At 39.4% G+C, this 7,050-nt stretch overlaps 1 non-coding gene across 1 annotated transcript; it reads left to right on the top strand.

Annotated features, from left to right (window-relative positions):
• The first annotated feature begins 839 nt into the window (after positions 1-839).
• LOC141662679 (small nucleolar RNA R71) lies at positions 840-946 on the top strand. The gene has a single exon (XR_012550781.1). It is a non-coding gene; the product is annotated as a small nucleolar RNA R71 (small nucleolar RNA).
• Positions 947-7,050: the final 6,104 nt, after the last annotated feature.

A 7,050-nucleotide genomic window follows, 5' to 3' on the forward strand; every position in this document is an offset into this window, starting at 1 on the left:
ATCTGTCTTGTAGTCTCATCTATGTGATGAACTGTTGAAAGCTAGTATACTTTGAACAGTGGTAGTTCAAGTAACTTTATAATTGATATAAGTATAGTGAAGCATTTGGTAACTTCATCCCTTGTTTTTACTTATATCTAGTAAGTAATTATCTTACACTTGATAAAGGATTCTAGTAAGTATCCGTTTAGATACTTGTATTATTGTTATCACCCTATATTATCTTGCGAGCTGTAAGGCTCACTCTTGTTTTATTTCTTCATCATACAACAACAGTTAGGAAAGATGGCCAGACTCCAGCAGACCCAGCGCAAGCGCGTGGGAAGCGTCCCGCGTCTTCCCGTTGATGTTGTAGCTGCTATAGCTGCAAAGGTAGATCTATTGGTAGATCAGGCATTCTACTTTTGAGAATCAATTATGTTTAATTATAACTTGTGGCAGATAATGGCAATTAACTGTAAATTTATCAAGTAATCATTTTGGGTTGTAATAACTTTTAATTGTGGATTCAAGGACTTGTACTTATTTCAATTTCATCTCTGAGACTATAACGGGTTGTGGTGTGTGTTAGTGTGGGGTCACAGCATAAGGTTATTTATTATTAATTAAGTGAAGTAATATTGTGGAAAGAAAGACCGTGATGACCTGGATCCCTGACCCCGGATCTGGGGGTGTTACAGGTTGGATACTGATATTCATTAGCAGCCATCAGTTTAATTAGATCATAAGCTTCCTCATAGCTCTTTGCCCATAATGCTCCACCTGATGTTGCATCAAGCATGGGTCTAGACTGTGCTCCCAAACCATTGTAAAAATAATTGTTGATCATCCAATCAGGCATGTCGTGATGAGGACACAACCTAAGTATCTCCTTGTAGTGCTCCCAAGCTTTGCATAGAGTTTATCCCGATTACTGCACAAATGGAGTAAGAGCATTCCTGAGTGCAGTTGTCTTCGCCATAGCGAAGAATTTAGTAAGAAACTTCTGAGCAAGATCCTCTCAAATAGTGATAGAACTAGCTGGTAGAGAGTGTAACCGGCTCTTAGCCTTGTCCCTCAGAGAGAATGGAAATAGTCTCAGTTTTACAGCATCTTTAGAAATATTATTGAACTTGAAGGTGTCACAGATATCGATGAAATCCCTAATGCGCATATTGGGATCTTCCGTTGGAGAACCCCAAACTGGATTGAATTATGTACCATCTGAATCGTGCCAGGCTCGATTTCAAAGGTATTAGCTGCGATAGCTGGCCTAACAATGCTAGATTGAATGTCATTGATCTTGGGTTGAGAAAAATCCATCAACGCTTTCGTTAGTGCTGCTGGATCTCCCATTGTAATGAGTAACTGAAACACAAATAAGTAAACTGTTAAAGTAAAAGAATCTGAGTCAGTGAACTTTAACGACCACTGATGTCAAGCACATAAACTAAAAATTAACACCGAGTCCCCAGCAGCGGCGCCAAAAACTTGTTAGGACAAAAACACACGCTAAAATTCACGCAAGTATACGTGTTCGCAAGTAATATAGAATACTTTCTAGTTCGTTCCCACAAAGACTCTTTTTGGTTAACTTAAGATTATGCACCTATGCAACAATGGTATGGCAATCGTTCAATGCTAAGACAATAACAAGTTGAGAGTTTTATAACTAAGATATTAACTAACATGCAAATATCTAAGAGATTAAAAGTGATTGAATTACTATATGAGACAAACATGGGATTCTAACTTCATTACTACTTCATTCAAAGTCATTGTTCTTAATCTTAGCATGTGATGGTGATGACAACTAATCAGATAACACGAAACTAGTAAATGCCAACTTTCGTTGCCCGAATACCCTACTACCAGACATCCACAAAAGAGATAGAAGCTGAATAGACACCAATTATGTTGAGACCCTATATGTCTATAGAATTTGACAACATAAGGGTTTAATGAACAAGTTATCTATCGTGATTACATAAGGCAAGTAAGATGGTTAGAATTACCTATGAATCATGCATAATAAATACATGAACCTATGCTAGCATGGCAAGTTCTAAATCTCTATATTCACTTTCGCTTCAATAGAGATTAACATGTTATCTTATATGTTAGCTACGCACATAAGACGAATAAGCCCAACCAATACTAGGAAATCAATCACCACACACCAAGATATTGAAACAAATTAACTATAAAAATCCATAAGTAAATCCGTTAGAACCCCATGATAGCGATTAGTTCATAACCGAACTCATCGTCACCATGGGTGTTATTCCCAGTGGACTAACAATGAGATTTACAGAAGGGGGGTTGAATGTAAATCTCAAAACTTTTTCAAGTTTTGAGCAGTTTGTAAGACTAAGTGTTTGAGTGATCAAATGTGTGTGAATTGCTTGGAGCTGATGCAGACAGATATATATTCAAACACAAATGTAATGAACACAAAGAACTTAAAAACTTTTCTGGTGGATTTGTTGTTCCACCAGAGATGTGTTATTTCAGAAAATCTGTGATTCAAAATTAAATCACAGCTGCTTCCTAGTACAAACTAGATGATTTTCTCTCTTGATATTTCTAAACAGCTCAGGGAAAATTCATATCTAATTACTAGCTACTACTTGGTTTATATATCACCAAGTTTACAAGTTAAGACAAAGATAAAGTACAATAAGACAATAGTTCTCCACTTGTTTCTGTTCCATTTTTATCCAGTGTAATATGGAATTATCTGTTGACTTTCCATTTTGAACCAGACTAAAAATGGCTGCTTTTTCTGCTGTTCCTGAAATAGGCTACCACATCTCTGTCAATCCATGTGCCTCTGTCAGCTTTGTTAACTGTCACTATCAACTGCTATGAGACTGAGCATTCGTTGAAGCTTTCATCCGTTGACGGCTTTATCCGTTGATGGTCTAGCAGTTGAAGCTTTATCCGTTGAAGCACTTATCCGTTGAAGCACTTATCCATTGAAGCACTTATCCGTTGAAGCACTTATCCGTTGAAGTGTTAGAGACATCTGTTGAAGCTTAGTTTCTTATCCGTTGAAGGTCTTCAATATCAGTTGATACTTCTTCACTTATACAAAATTACAAGGCATGAAATATTTATAATTAGCCCTCCTACTTGTACATCCATTAGTAGTCAACATGACTGATTATCTCCTAACAACATCTAAGAATTACAGCTTGAAACCAGAGAGTGAGATGTGCTACTATACCAAACTTATTGCTAAGTAAGGCTACTCCTTCAACGGATAGCCAAGATGGTCTTATCCGTTGAGGCTACATACATTAGATTTCTACTTAAGTGTTTTGCTGAACTTATCATCAAACTAATACACATATTCCTAACAATCTCCCCCTATTTATGTCTACTAGAACTGTAGGCATAAATTTGGGTTTAGCTTGATGATAACAAAATACTTAACAAATATATAAACTATAACTAAGCAGAAATTCAAAAGTGCTGCAAAAGTGTATATGTTGAGATGAAATTGAAGAAATATATTGTTTCCAAGGGTGCTCCTTTAGCTTGAGCAAATTACTTTCTTTTCCTTTGATCCCTGGTTTTCTTTCCTAGCCTCCTGTCATTTTCCCCCATTTGAAGTTGAAGTTATCTGTAGAATTCAGCTTCATCTTCTTCATTGATATCTAACTTAGATTGCATATTCTTGAGAGTTTCATTACTGGCAATCTTTAGCTGATCTTCAATTCTGAAAAATCTTCTGACTCCTTTGTTGTCTCTGAACTCCATCAACCAATGAGGTGATTTGTGAATTGTAATACCTCTCTTTGGAATGAGTAAAGTTCTAGGCAAAGCATTGGGCTCCCTCCAAGTTTTCCTTATGTTGGCAATCTTGTTGAGAATCTCAGTCCTGGCAGTTCTGGTAAAGCCAGAATCCTTATGTATGGCTGAGTAGACTCTAATCAAGGTAGTGTAGCCTTCATTCAGAATTCTGTGAAGAGGCCATGTTCTTTCCCCAGCTCCTTTGTATTTGAACACTAGTCTTTCTGGTAGCTGTCTGTAGGCAACTATTCCCCTTACATCCTCCAGCTCATCTAGATAGAGTTCAATGTCTGAAAATTCTTTTATGTCACAGATGTGAACATAATCATCTTTAGAGTTTTGAGGTTTGGACTTAGGCTTCTGTGTGAATTTGATTGAGGCTTTAGAGGGTGTTGATTTGATTCTTCTTTTCTGCTTCTTTGATGATGGAGAAGAGGTTAGGAAGGTGGGCAATTTGATGGTGTTCCAATCAATTTGTTTCTCCTTGGGAATGATTGTTTCACCATGAATGTTCATGAAGGGGTCAGGTACAATGGGTTCAGGAATGGAGGGTAGTGGTTTGGATATTAATTGGGTTTCTTCAGTCTTATCTACCTTCTTTCTCTTTGCATTGACCTTCTTTCTTTTCCCTTTCTGCCATTCTTCCTTACTTCTTTCCTCCATCTCAGTACCAACCATGTCCCCCATAGCTTCATCTTCACCTTTGTCTTCAATTACTTTCTGATCTTCAGCCTGACTTGACTCTAGCTGTTTTTCAAGCTTTGTTTGTGCTCTTTTGTCAGCCTTTAGCTGTTTGGCTTCTTCCTTCAACCTTTTGGTTTCTTCCTTCTTGGCTATTGAGAATTTGGGATGTCCTTGCATCACACATATGCTCTTTCCCTCTCTGAAAATAATATCCATGTTTCTCCTTATAGCCTCATCCATGGTCTCTTTGAGATATGCAATACTCCTTCCTAAAAGCTTATCCTCATCTGCTTTTGGAAGAGGAAAATCCACCTCTTTTAGAGGATTCTTTGTAGAGTCCTTATTGGATCTGTTGTTGGGCTTGAGAACCATAGGTTACAGATCTTTGGAAGAAGTTTCTCCATCCTTATGCCTCCCTACTGGCTTGAGTTCCATAATAATTGATTCCACTTTTGTGCTATGCTTCACAGATTGTGATTGAGAAGTTGTAGAACCAAATATTAGTTGCATCTTTTCATCAATCTTCTTCCTTTGCTCTTTGACTTGCAATTCAGCTGCTGCTATCTGGATTAGATCAATTCCATCTAGCTTTCCTTTGACTTGAATTGGTGGAGAAGTTGTGATGACAGGAACTAGCACTTGAGAAATTTGAACTGTTGTAGATGGCTCTCCTTCCCCTTCCCCTTTATTCTCCCCCTTTTTGTTATCATCAAGGGGAGGGGTCAAGCCTTGTGCTTGTGCCAGCTGCATGAGGAGATTTGTTTGAGTTCGTTGATTCTGAAGAATGGTGACCATAGAGGCTTCAATTATTTGAACCCTATCTTCTAATCTGGCCAACCTCTTATCAGCATCAGAGGCCTTCCTTAGTCTCCCCAACAAATCTTGCATAGTACCATAGGGTATAACTGAATCCAATTTCTCAGCATTGTAGGATTTTAGATCAGCAATGTCCAGCTTGAGCTCATCCACACTTAGATTGTGCTGGTAATGCTGCAACTGCAAGAGATGCAGAGATTCCAGATGAGCTTGAAGAATTGCCTTGGTGCCAGCATCCTGAGTCTCCTGAATGGCTTGCTGAATTGTCATGACTTGTTTGACCAAAGTTACACCAAACTCTCCTGGTGTTGATGGTTTGACCCATGCCCATGCAGGAAGATTAGGAACAGAACTTGGGCCTGCTACTCCCCCTAAGTTCATGCTCTCATTCAAAGAATTAGAGTCATCATCATTAGAATTTACTCCAAATTCTTCAGATGGCTCAACAGCTTGAGAAGGCAGCCTGTTGACAGCAGCTTTGTCTCTTATAAGAGATTCTGAAGTGTGTACAATGTGTATTTTCTGTTCTGCCTCCACATTTCCCTGTACAGCCAACAATTGATAGGCTGAAACAGGGTGAGTAAAAGTGTCAACATCTAAGGAAATGTTATCAATGACAGCTTTGTAGTGTTGCTGAAATTGTCTTCCCTTATCTGCATCATCCACTTTCATTAACTCACTAGCAATGGCTGGATCCACCCTTATAGCTTCTGTACCTGCCTTTCTCTCAATTTCTCTCTTTTCTTGCATCAGGGGCTCCCCCTGGCTCACACACACCCTCACACCCTCACCTTCACCTTCTAAGGTGGCACTCCTCTCACTTACTTTTGCCATGCTGGAAGAAATAGCATGCATTTGGTGACTCTCATACTCTCCTTTTTCCTGGGAGCAACCCAGCCTCTCACTCAAAAAATCACTCCCTTCCCTCAAGCCTAACAGTGATTGTACAGTTTCCATGTCCTCTACAGTTGGAGTTGTTTCTGTTAAGTGTGTAGAGGCCATCAACGGATAGGGAGTATCCGTTGAAGTGGAAACTGATGGTATCAACGGATAACTGCTGTTAAGCTTATCCGTTGAAGAACAACCACTTGTCAACGGATGAGAGATATCCGTTGAAGAAGGAAATGATGTAGAGATAGAAAGTGATATAATTGTTGAATCTGTGTGGATTGATTTTAAGTGAGGTGACACAGATTCTGCAACTACATCTGAAAGAATTGGCTGATGATCGAACAAATCATCTAAAAGATGATGATCACCAGGTTTTGAGTGGGGCTCCTCCCTGAGTTTTAATGAGGGAGAATCAGGAATTGATGGGAATATCATATCCACATCCAGAGAGGGAGTTGGAGAGTTTGAGGAATGGTGTGTGTCTATATTGAGAGAATGGGGCTGTGATTCCACATTTGCTGGAATCACATCAAGCTGAATTTGAGAAGGCACAGATACTGGTGGGTGTATCTGTGCTGTGTGTGCCCCTTGTGTGGAAACTAGGGTTTTGGCCTTCTTCTTCCTTGAAAAGGCTTGAATTGGTGAATGTTTAGCTTCAGTGTCCCTCCCTTTTTTGTTCTGTGTCCCTGGGTGGGGACTATTTTCAATAGTTACATCCTTTTGGGAGGATGCAGCTAGGGATGTGCTGGACTCCTTTTGAACCACTACAGTCTTTTGAGAGACTGTGGTTTGGCTGGAATGGGTACCACTCACCTCTCTCACCTTATCCTGGGGGCTTTTTGATGTTCACCCCTCCCCTCACCACTCACACCCTGTTCACTC

The sequence above is a fragment of the Apium graveolens genome, chromosome 5, assembly GCF_009905375.1.
Source record: "Apium graveolens cultivar Ventura chromosome 5, ASM990537v1, whole genome shotgun sequence".
Classification (NCBI taxonomy): Eukaryota; Viridiplantae; Streptophyta; class Magnoliopsida; order Apiales; family Apiaceae; genus Apium; species Apium graveolens.